Here is a 13099-nt window from a genome sequence, read left to right on the forward strand (position 1 = left end):
GTCACTTCCAACCAAAGCAGGCTATTCATGGTGAGGAAGGAGATGAGGAAGAAGAAACACATGGCAAATCTAATGACTGTAATAAAGTCTTTTCAGGAGAATAAGAGTTATCTCCAAACTGAGAGTTTGGGGGATCCCATTTGAGGTTGTTACCTCTGAGCATTTTGAAAATGAACTGTATAACAGTCAGGCCTGAATACTGCTGGTAGTCCAAAAAGAGAGACGTATTTGATGCAGTTTTACCTATGAAGTCATTACAAACATAATCTTGGAGCCAAACTTCACAAATGTTACTATGTTTTAGCTAATTACACTCACGCCATATCTAGGGCTCTGTGCTGTCAAAGCACCTTGGACTATTGCCTGATTCATCAATTGGACAGGCAAAACACTTTCAGAATTTTTTATTTTTATCATAAAATACTGTTCTACTGAAAACAAAATGTCTTTAGAGATAACTAGTTTTGGTAACACATTCAATGGAAAACTTCTTTGCAGTTCAGCATACAGTCTCTAGTCCGTTCCCAGGGGAAAGAATAAAACTTGCATGAAAAAGAAGAGCTTTTTGATCATAAATGGAGTCACCACTATGATTCCTTTTTTGTAAATCTTGTAAATCTTCTGAAGGCTTTACTTTCATGGCAATGTAGAACGCACAAAGCTTTAGAAATGTCAAAAATTTTGCAGTGAGGGAGCTGTCAGTCTCAGGACACCATTAATCACTAACCCCATCGTGTCAACACAGCGTTATCCGACTGAATGGCCTCCTGACGGATTCTGACTCCAAAGACCTGTATGGATGTTTGTGGAATCAAAGACAGAAACACTATCAGGTTACCTGAGCATGAGGAGCCATGCACAACCTCACATGAATAACGGTCTCCTTTCTCTGGATAGCTGCTTTACCAGAGAGTCCTCTGGTGAAGGGATATGGGTGATATAGACCCACAATACCCTCTGTAAGTTGATGGTAACAGCTTAAACCCACAAGTTTTAAAATCACCAGTGAAGCTATTTCTCTTTTGGCAATGTTATTCTCTCTCTGAAAGTATTTCTAATAACTATAGTAATCCAATTGATGGTAATAACACTTTTTTATTAGTTCCCTTTCTTTATTTTCCTAACAGTTAATTAATATGTCTTTTAATGCTAGATGTAATGAGGATATCAATGCCATGGACTCTTCTATGATCTTCTGTCACTTTTTTCTGCAATGCTATCAAGTATACTCAAAATGCAAATCTAGCGAAGAAGGACTTCAGAGTGCGGCCTTTGTTGTTTTGCTATTCAGAAGCCAGACTGAGAAGACCGACAAGTTATTTAGAAGTGGTTTTAATTTCCAGATGGAAGAAATAGGAAAATTGCAGTGTACATCTGTCCAATAGGAGCTTTGATAGTTATGAACACTGGTTTCTTACAGATAAGTAAAAAATATGGTTCTGCATCACATCAGACAGACATTTCTTTGCAATGTTGACCTGACCCATACCATAAAGTTTTATTAAATAAAGTTCACAAGTTCTATAGAGTCCTAAACTTTTCTACAGTTTGAGAAATAGATTAATGACAAGCTACTGTTACTGAAGAATTAAACAATGCATATGTAAACAGTTGTTATTATGCTGAAAACCCTACTATTGGATTCATGGTGAAAAATATTAAAATTAATATAATCAGGAAATACCAGTTAAAGGTACAGCAATAACTACAGGTAACTGGATTCTTAATTGAATCATCTACCTGGGTAAACACAGAGGAATGAATTTCATATTTATAGTTAATGAAAAAGAAAGAAGTTAGCTTCTGGAAGAGAGAATAGGCAAATTCCCTGTCTTTTTTTAGACAAAAAGCTTTTTATCTTCTTTCTTAAAAATAAGTCTTCAAACTAGAGGAATTTAAAAGGTAAAAAAAAAGAAGAATAGAAAATATTTCTGACTCTAGTTTAGATCTGAACAGTGAAAAAAAAAGAACTTCATATCAATATAAAATGATTTATTTTATAGACAGCTAAAAAACACAGTACAAAAAGTTTCATTACTAACATCTCAAGCTTTAGTAAACATTTATTAAAAATGAAAATAAATTATAAATAAAATATCCTTTATGTAATATGTTTTAAATTGTTTGCTTAGAAAAGAACCACGGCATCAAGATTACTAAATTTTCAGCTACTTTTTTACCCTAGAAATAAACTTAGTGAAACTAACACTAATGCACAAAAATTCTGTAACTGTCTTCAATCTGAATTTTCTGTTGAAAAAATATTGTAGAAAAATTTCACTCACTTTGCCGATTATTTCTGGCATAGAATTCTCAAAGCAAAGGAAATTCAAACCAAGATTATCCAGTTATCTGTGTTATAGATTTTTCCTGACACGCACCCCTACAAGACTTTTCTGCCTAGCTAAACATTCTTGACAGAAAATACTAGCAAAAATAGTTTCTTTTTTCCTTACACGCCATTTGGCATTGCTTTTTGCATCAATCTTAGAATGTAGGGTTGGATATTAATTCCTAAGTGACATGGTATTTTCTGCTGTAATTAATTATATTTTCCTTATAGTATGATTGTGCGTTTTACCATGATTTCAGCAAAATAAATCACTCATGATCTAACCTAAGGATTAAAGATAAAACACGAGTTATTGATACTAAATAACTCACCTGACCATTTTATTCGGGTTAATCTTCCATTTATATTTATCAGTGTTTGGGCTAAAGAGGGTTTGATCGGGAAATACTGATGCCTTTACAAAGAGAGTTTGTATGCTTGTCTTTGAAACAAAAATAAAGTTTAGCAGAAATAACAATTTTATGGAGGATTTTGTAGTGTCACACACAAATAAGAAAGTGAAGACTGGCTTGGTCTGAGAAGGCTGGCATCCTCCTAAGGTGGAATGGAAAGAGGTGGGTGTTGTACAGGTGATTAAGCAAAGAACCCTCAGCCCACTCATCTTCACAAAGGAATCCAACCCTGTACAGTTCGGCACCTGGTGCAATTCACTGGATTCGAACTACTACAGAACAGAGTTTAATATCACAGTTTCTATATACTAGGTGGTATATACTCAGGGTTGCCTGAGTGATTCAGATGGCCAAATCCTGTTTTCAACAGTGATGTATGGTAATTCATTTACTAACTAGTGATAATTACGCCATTACATCCCTGTCATATTAGTCACTATTAGAGACATAAATTCCTTTGAGGATTAGAGTGTAAAGAACTATTGAAAATAGGATTTAGCCTTCTAAATTCGTGTGACCTGCAATGATAAGAATAACGCTCAAGTATATTTAAAAAAAATATATATTTATTATACATTTATAAGATATAAATTAGCGAATTGGCTTGTATGACTTCAGAATAATGATGACTGTTGTGTAAGTGGATGGTTTATCGATGCGGTTTATACTAATCCATTGTGCCAAATGAATCGTTCAATAGTTAAGACCGAGTCACCTGCTACCTTCAGAGGAGTGTTTAGTGGGTCTAAACGGGGCAAACATCAGTGCTTCCAATGTTGAATTCTGTTGCAAGCACAAGGTGCGACCATGCAGATGCAGATATGAAGACAGAAGCCAGGCTACAAATGTGTAGTACATAAATTAGAAGATGAAACACATTTTTTTTTGGTTCCATCCTTCCTTATGTAACACAGTCTATTTTCTAAATAGACCCTAACAAATTCTAGTTAGGATACTTTGAAAGTCATGTTGAATTAGTTGAGAAAACCACAGTGTAATGTTACCTTCCATAAGATGAAATTCAATGTATATACTGTAACTAAGATAGTTTGAACCAGAACACGTATCTTGTATGGAAAAATGATCTCCATTTGAACATTTTCAGTGATGAGTAATAGACTACTACTGCTCAGAGATTTTTGATTCATTCTTTTTTGCACATTTGTGAATTTCTCTAGCTTCTTCTTCACCCAGTCACCAAGCTTTGCTATACCTCATTCTGCTGTTACAAATGCTTATTGCCAAAAATATGTATAAGACATTATTACCAAATGACTACAGGTAATTTTACTCTGTGATGATATGACATGTCCTAACTCCATTTCTTCTTAATCCTTCATAGGAAAGGCTCGTTTCCCAGTCCTTTAATCATCCTTGTGGGTCTTCCGTAAGTTTTCACTAATGTAGCAATGTTCTCTCCTTGCGCTGCAACTGCCAGGAACTGAGCGCAGCAAACGTATTGCAACCACGTCGCTGCTAAATACAGAGATATTATAACATTTCTAGTTCTATCCCCTTTTCTTGAAAATTAAACAAAAAGTGGTATCCTTAAGGTATGAAAAGTACAATTGAAATAGTTTCAGACACGATTTCTGTAAAGCACAGATTCAGAAAGTGCCCTTGACTTTTCTTGGAAATGAACAAATGCACAGAAGAAGAAGGAGAAAGTTTAGCAAGGAGAAAGCAGTGCAGCTTTTGTCCATGCAATGCCAGAGGCCAGCCAGCCAGCTGTGCCAGCTGTTCCCCTCGTCCTGGCTCACCCTCCAGGCTGCCATATTGGGTGGCAGAGCCCCCCAGGGAGACCACAACCTCCTGGCAGGGCCAGGAAGGGCATCCCCAATACTGGGGAGGGGACAGGAGGTGGCTGAGAAGTTACACAGACTTCGATGTTGGAGTCCTCGCTGGTCCGTGAGCAGTGGGTTTTAGCGTACCAGCATATCACCCATGATTCAGTTTGGACTTTTTTTCAGATGCAATTCATCCATCTCCTTTCCACACTCCTTTTCTCATTATTTATTGTTATAGGTTATCTTAGTATCAACTGAGCTGTTTCTCACAGCTGTTCTGACAGTAAGGGTAAGCTTATAGACCCCAATTACTCTAACACAGCGTGTTAGCCCTGCTGGTGACATTACTGTCCTGAAAGGTCATGTATATTTGATTATCCTTCATAAACCCCAGATCATTTCTTAGAATTGCCACATCTGCAAGTATTTGCTTCATTGTCAGATAGATGAATTCTGATTTAGCCACATTAAATGCATATTTTTAGCTTGCTTTTGGAGACAGTCTAGCTCACTCTTTGTTAGCGATTCACTACACCATAGAGTTCACTTGCATAATTTATTAGTAATGGTTATATGTTTCCTACCAATTCACAGATAAAAGTGTTAATTTCATTAAGACAAAGATCCAGTCCCTGCAGAAGATTTTTAGAAACACACCCTTCCAGAGGTGTGGAAGATATATCAATATACCTATTGATATATCTCAAGATATAACAGTAAGTCCATCAAGTTTAATTAATTTAATTTTGCATTGTCTATTTTGTAGTCTAATTTAGTTTAATAGAATGTCTTCCAGAAAATGAAACATATTACATTGCCATGATCAAAACTTTTTTTTTTTTTTTGATGAACCACATCGCTGACCTTCTTCACTAACTGAGTCCAGCTTGAATGGTTCCATTACATTTTTGTGAACAAAATCAGACTTACAGACCTATCTCTTGGTGGATAATTTCTACTTACACTTTCTAAGTATTGGCACAGCATTTTTTTTCTTCCAAATCTTTAGAATTTGCTTTTCTTCTAAGACTTACTGAAAAATCAGCATGTATAATTATCAGGGTTCGGGCCAGCTCTTTAAAAACTTTTTAAGCCTACTGATCCAAAACTATTATAAATATAGCTACATACTAAGTGGGAAAAAACCTCTTTCCAGAATTTCAGGCCATTCAGGCCACAGAGAATGAGAAACTATTTTTTTTTCCTCATGTGACTCAGATTGACTTAATTGCAACTGAAGAAATTCCTGCAATAAGTTTATTTCACAAATAAATGGAATAAATAAATTCTGGAAAAATAATTGTTTAGAGAAAAGTCATCTCTTTGAATTTGCTTTCTGAAATTAATTCTCACAAGAAAGGATGTTAAAGAAATATGAAAATAATAGCATATTTCTATAACTGAAACATTTAGTCACAGAAATTAATGGAAAATTATCTGTTAAAAGCAAAGACACTGGATTTTATTTGGAAAAGAAAATCAAAACTAAGACATTGACTCAAGTATTTAACAAAACTCATGCAGAGTTAACACTAAAACGTGTAACACAACATGTTCACAGGCATTAACAATTGCCACAAAAGATAAGGCTGCCTAGTTTGTCATCACCTAAAACCAAAATATTTAAGGCTAAAGCTACAGTTTCTTAGCCAAAGTTGAGAGAGACAGAATCAACTGTACATCACATTTTAACAACACTGAAAAGAGCGGTCCAGTTAGAAAATATTCCTTAGAAACGATGTCCTGTTCACTTCTGAGTGTGTTTAAGTAACAGAATACGTCAATTAAAACTATTTCATAGAGTGTTTATCATTTATAATGCTCTGAAGATCTCAGCAAGTCATTTAGCTATAAACACAATGAAGATGCTCTTGAAATCCAGCCTGGGTTACCCTGCAGTGGTGCATCAAGATCATTAACTGCTCTTTACGCGGTCTGCTGTTACTCTTAAATATTGGAAAAGTTTTTTGCTGAGTCACACAGAAGAGACTCTTAGATGCTAGACCATGAAAAATAGCTTAATTCAACAAGTACTAGATGCTTACTTGGCTCCTGACCCTGTAATGACCAGAACTTGCAAAGGTCTTTTCAGTCAGACGAAAAACTATTGTAGGGACTTACAATTTACCTCTGTGTAACCGTTGCTTGTATAAACATATACATGCAGCAGCAAAGCTTTCCTGGTAATCCACAATGAAATCTTCCTAAGGATCATGAGTAACATACTAGTCTGATTTCCTCTAAATCAGTAATACTCACTTAGGAATTTTTAAATCTTAAGTTAGAAGACAGAAAAGAATAGGAGGATCCTGTCTGGATAACTAATAAAAATAATTAATGATTCAAACCGAGCACTTGATACTCATATTCTGCCCGTTTAAGGCAGTTCCTTCAGCTTAGGAGAATTCAGTTATGATGCAGGTTCACACAATTATTTAAGCATGAAAATATGCAGATATGTACCCACTGGGATTTTCAAGAGAATAGGAGTTAAGTGCATAGAGACTCTTGCAAATACCAACAGCAGCATATTTCCAAAGAAGGCAAGCACATTTCTTGTAAAATTTATCTCTAATTGCTTAAGTGTCTTGCAAAGCTGAGCAATGCTATAACTAAAGCTGAGCAAGAGTTATCTTCAAAAAGCATTAAAAGCCAATCCTTTGAGTGGAGTGGTAAGTAGACTCAGCTGAAGACACTTTAGATCTCGTTCTGCACATGCATTAACCCCTTTCCTGATGGTGCAATGTACTCAGGTGCTGCTGTTCTCATCATGCTTTGTTGTCTTTCATACAGCAAGACTGAATTCCTAAAAGATTTCAAAGGATATTTTTTTGGGTTGTGGTCTTTGATGGGCTTTGGTTACTTAACTAAAAAGCAGGGAAGGTTCCTGTCCATGATATCCTTGAGAAAGAGTGAAATATTTGAGTCAATACAGCATTTCTGGTTCTGCTGAGAGGAATGGTTACAATGGTTATCCTGCTCAATAAAGTTTTCGATTATTTTTATATTTTTTTTTTAAGAAATGACTAGTTTTGACCTATGGGTAGATCTACATACAAATTGTGAAGGAACAGAAATTAAAAATTTTTCCTCTATCCCTTTTCTACTTCTCACTCCCTTTTCTGATTAATTAATCACATTGAACATTGTGTTCAAAGGTGGATGGAATAAGGATCATCTAAAGGGCCTAGAATATCAGGGATCTGCTTTTCAGAAGCATTAATCGACTTTATCTTTGGTGGACTAGATAAGTGCTTTGACAAGCAGGATTTGGATCTGTGGAATGGGCAGTAGGCTTGATTACTGTTATTTTTAGATAGTTGTGCACACAGATGCAACAAAATGTTGCCATGATCCCATTTAGGCACTCAGGATTAGGCAGAAGGGGGGTCAACTTCTGAAAGTACCACAGCTACGGAATGCCTCAGCTGCTACCTGCATTAGGGCATAGCATCACGGACAAGCCATCCATTTGTCTGTCATTCCTCACTATCCGTTTGGAGAGACATTATCTGAAAAGTTCACTATTGCATGTCCCTTTCACAATTATTTTGACCTTTAAAGAACTGGCTTCAGCAGCTGGTTCAGGTTTTCAATTGAAGGTTTGGACCAGAGCGCACATTGCTTTAACTGTTTCAAAACATGACTTTTGTCCCAGTCGAGCTCTGTTCAGATCATGATGAACAGTTTGATCTTCATTTTTTCTGAGCCACGTATGTGCTGATGGCAGCCAAATTAAAGTGTTAAAAATAGGTAGCTATAGAAACCCATTTCATGGACACTTTTTACAGGTCTAATTAATAGAGTGTGTTATTAAAAAGGAGTTTGTTAAATGAAAAGGCATCAAATATGGGGAAGAATGAGATGTTGTCACTTGCTTCTTGTGAATCCCTCCCCTTCCCTCCCTCTGACAGAGTGACTAGGGAAGCAAGGCAATACCAGAGCTAGGAAAACTAGTACAAGAAAAAAACAAGTCCTGTGTGCACAGGTGGATTTTTCCTGTCTCTCCACAACAGCTTATGTATTTCTGTCCTCTTCGACAGTTGCCGTTGCTTGGATCGTGCTGTCCTTTAACCACCGTCGTTATTACTCTGTTGTCCTGCTACTCCTTGAATGTTGCTGCTGTAGGCAGCTGCCTTCACTGCCTGGGGGGGTCCAGAAGATCCTGGGAATAGGGGCAGGATCCATTGTTTATACTGCCTTGTATCAGAGGAATAGGAATGTTAGGGCTCACACAAAAACAAAAAATGAGACCGTGACAACATGAGTTAGGGCGTTTGGCTAGCGTTAACTGGGAAAATGACAAAGCTGTCAAAAAAATGATCTAACTAAAGTCCAAGTACAAGAGCCTAGATTAGATCATAAGGTTTACACATGTAAGCAGCAAGAGAACTAACATGAATGCCAGTTATGTCAGATAGACGAGTAAAGTCAGGTTTACTGTACTTACTTAAATAATAACGGAAAATATCAATAGCTAGTTAGTCTTTAGAAGCTCTACTGTAAGAGATTTTTTACACACAGACTGCAACTTTGGGGTTGTGCATTTCTTTTCTTTCACTTTTAATGACAGATGTTGAGTCCTTATTGTCATAGGCAGAAAATTATTGTTGTTGAGAGAGGGACTATCCTTAGTGACCATTGCCTGGTTACAGGTAGTTGTCATTTCCATGTCTGTTTTCCCTATAACTTATATTTTAAAACTTTTTCTGTTGAATAAATGTCAGGAGAATATTGCACGTACATAAATATTTCTTTAATACATGTTTATTGAGTAAATACTATACTTAGAGTGGTGCTTTGGGAAACTGAGAGAATGTATGAATTGCAGCTGTCACAATATTCCTTTCCCCATACTAATTGGGATTACCATGCCGTTAGAGTCAAGGTGAAAATCAAGGAACAGCCATCTAAGACTAAGTATCCTTGCAAGGAAAACAGTAAATTCAAGTTCCCATTGGCAACCAGAGTGATCAGAACACAGCTATAAATGATTCTTACTTTGTTTTCTGCATAGAACTTGAGCCGGTGTTGGTACACATGCATGTGTGTGCGCACATGCCTCGAGCAGCTTCTCCAATCTCATATTCCTGAATCTCCCTGTGCTGAGTTTTATACACTAAGTGAAATGTCACTGCGCTAGCACTGGAGCTGTCTCTCAGAGGAGCTGTTTGATGTACAACGCGCACACTTTGTCACAAAAAGTACTGCCTGTTTTACAAGGAGGCATGCCTAACCTCCTAAAGTAAACAACATACACAAATATGAAGATGAACAGAAATACAGAAAGTAAAGAAAATAAAACAAGTGTCTAGAGTACATGAATGCAGGCATAGTCATAGGTGTCTATAGTCGGCCTGTGACTCACAAGTTCTAGCATGTAAATCTGGCTCTCAAGAAAGGCTACTGCACGACCCCATACAAACCACCTCCCACCTGAGCCCTAATGCCTGTTTCTTATCTTGCCTTTTCTTTGACTTGTTTATCCAGACTGAGGGGTTTTCTTTTGGCAGATCTGTTTACTGTTATGTGTTTCGACAATAATCAGCACAATGGCATCAATGGTAATTTGGACTCAGTGTACAAACAGTAATATGCTTCCGTATTACCATAACCACGTTATTACTTAAAGCCTAGCATGTTCCTGAATTTAAAAAAAAAAAAAAAGGTTTTCCAAGTGGTGTCTGCGAAACAGTTGGTATAACTCATATTATCCTCAGTGGATAAGTCACGTATGCCTAGAAAATCCAACCAGATGTTTAGCTGATTCTTTTTGCATCCAAATAACTTTGGGAATGTAACTTTCAGTATAGGAAAACATGGATATCAACTGGCCTCAAATATATTTAAGCTGGAAATCAAAAGGCTTCCAATTTTAAAATGAGTCTCATTCAAACTTCAAAAGAAGTTTTCTGATCAGATATTGGGGAAAATTGTTGGAGCTCTTTTACAACAAAACATTCTGGCATTGTGTAATGCCTTGAAGTGAATTTAGTGACTGAGAAGAATGTGAGCTTATGGGTATGATTAATCTCCGTTTAATTGCCTAAAAGTTCATTATCTGATCTAAAATACTTATAGCTCTCCCTATAATCAGTGCAGAAACTAGGGCATCTCCTGAAAGGCATTGCTTGTGTTTTAGCCACCAATTTTAGGACCAAATGAGCATCTCGGCCTATCTCTTTCTATTGACTAGTGTGAGAGTCAGAACTAATTCACACTAGATGTCTATATATATGTGTCTAAAATCAGGGGAGATGAACTCCCCTGAATGACCTGAACAGTGGAGGCTCATCACCCAAATAATTAAGCGTTTCATATGTGAACACCACCACTTTCTGCAACATACATCCCCATAAACAAAGAAAAAAATCCAAAGAACTATTATTCCTGTCCTAGGTTCCTCTAAGCCTGGTATTCTGTTCCCTTGGTGGAGGAATGCTTCAGACAGGTGCAACGCATATATTTTGCGTACAATTGTGTTGCATGATGTCACAGAAGAATTGTCTTCAAAAATGTAGCTGATGATTATTATATACTTCGCATTATGAAGACTGACACAGGTAACAATTGCAGTGTTGTCTATGTCAGAATAAGCTGCAGAGCTAACATTTTTTTACAGAACATTGTTTTCTATCATGCACAATTTTCCAACAGAATAGCCTGCAGCAGTAATTTCCATGAGTAAATTGTATTCCATGGAGATATGTTTCTGTAAACCACTTTTTCCTTCCTCTTTAAGAAAAATCAATTTTTCTTCCAAGGGTAGATTAACAAGCTATACCTGTTATAATGAATCCCTTTTACTGTTTCCCTCAGGGGCTTGAACACCTTCTAGAATGGTGTGAATTAAAGGGAGACCAAATACTTTCCTGCTCTCTCCATGTCCTGCTTTTTTCTCTTTCTTTGTTTTCCCTTTGCTTTCTCCTATTCACTTGTTCAGCTTCTCTTTCTGTGGAGCTCAGGTCTTCTTCACCCTTTTTGCCACTGTGCCTGTATTTGTGGCCTCTGAATATGAACAACAATCAAAAAGAACACAAAATAAAAGAACGGACTTTACCCAAGTGTAAATGCAAAATATATTTTACATCTCTTCCTTCTAATTCTTCTGTAAGAGTGTAGACTTGCTTTATGATTAAAGTACAGCATATACAGTTTTATATGTATTTGATATTTATATTTGTATTACCATTCCACCTCGCTAGGTTTTGGCTTTGGATGTTAGATGGTGAGGCTTCCAGAAGATCTTTAAGATCCATCCTGTCTGCATGGTATAGCTTTTTTCAGATTAATCTGCTACTTGATGTTATTGTGAATGGCGGCATTATATTATTTCCTTTTTTCCCCCCTAGTTTATTATTTCTTAAAATATGTACATTCTCATTTCTCCAGAGATTTAGTGAGATTTGGAGCCTGTGGAGGAAGGACTCTGACTTATAACTTTGTGACTGTGGAGGGGATTGTAATATGCAGTAATAACTGATGCGCTACAGTTCTGAAAGTGGAGTTTTATTCTAGATGTATATTAGCCAACTTAAAAACTTTTATGAGATCAGCAATAGCCCACACATTATTCTGGATGCCATATTCACAATGGCTTTATTGAAAGAAAGAGTAATAATAAGAGATTATCTTTCTTCTCTCCTTCTTTTGAAAATTTTTATCAAGCAATCAGCTGTAATTTTAACTTTACAGAAAAAGGTTTGGACAAGAAGATGACCTTTAATCAAAGTAATTTTAATATATCTTTTAGTACTGTACTTTTCTGTTTCATTAGAGATCGTTGCTTAAATGCCACAAGTAACCGTAAACTTACATCTAACCCTGTTGACCTAAGTCAAAACCTAGATAAACAGCCATTCCCGATACTGGTACTATTCTTCACCTGTATAGGGATGTCTCTGTAAATGTAGTATTCATACAGCTATCAAGTAGCAGCATTCATCTTCCAAAACCAGGGGTAGAGGTTATTTTAAAAAGGGCTTTTTGTACCCCAATTTTGAGAACTTATTTTTTATTTAAGCACTGTTTATGGTATGTCTGAGAAACCACTTAGTCCTGGAATCAGTCACAGGAAACATGGCTGGGAGGGATCTCAAGAGCTTGCTTATTCCACACTGTCCCGAAGGGGGATCCCTAACTTATTCCTTACAGACAGCTGCCTAGCCTGTTCTTAGAGACCTTCAGTGACAGAGATCTCACAACCAGGAAATCTACTCTGATGCTGAACTGTCCTTGCAATTAGAAGACTTTCTCTTATGCTTAAGAATGATTTCCTTTGCTCTGATTCCCACCCGTTGCTTATTGTTCTAACTCAAGTGCACAGGGAGAACAGTGCATTCCCTTCCTCTCTGTAGACCGCCTGTTTTCACATGGAAGGGAGAACATTACTTGTTCTTTCTACGTAATTAGCAACTCAAATGATGCCGTAGGAAAAGTCTGGCTTTAGATAATATATTGGCTTTTGATCATATACTTCTATTGCCCTCTACTGGGTTGGAATGCGAGATTTAATAGAGCACTCATACGTAGGTCTGGTTAATAGCTAGTCCAAAATATATACACAC

This window comes from Chroicocephalus ridibundus, chromosome 3 (assembly GCF_963924245.1).
Source record: "Chroicocephalus ridibundus chromosome 3, bChrRid1.1, whole genome shotgun sequence".
NCBI lineage: Eukaryota > Metazoa > Chordata > Aves > Charadriiformes > Laridae > Chroicocephalus > Chroicocephalus ridibundus.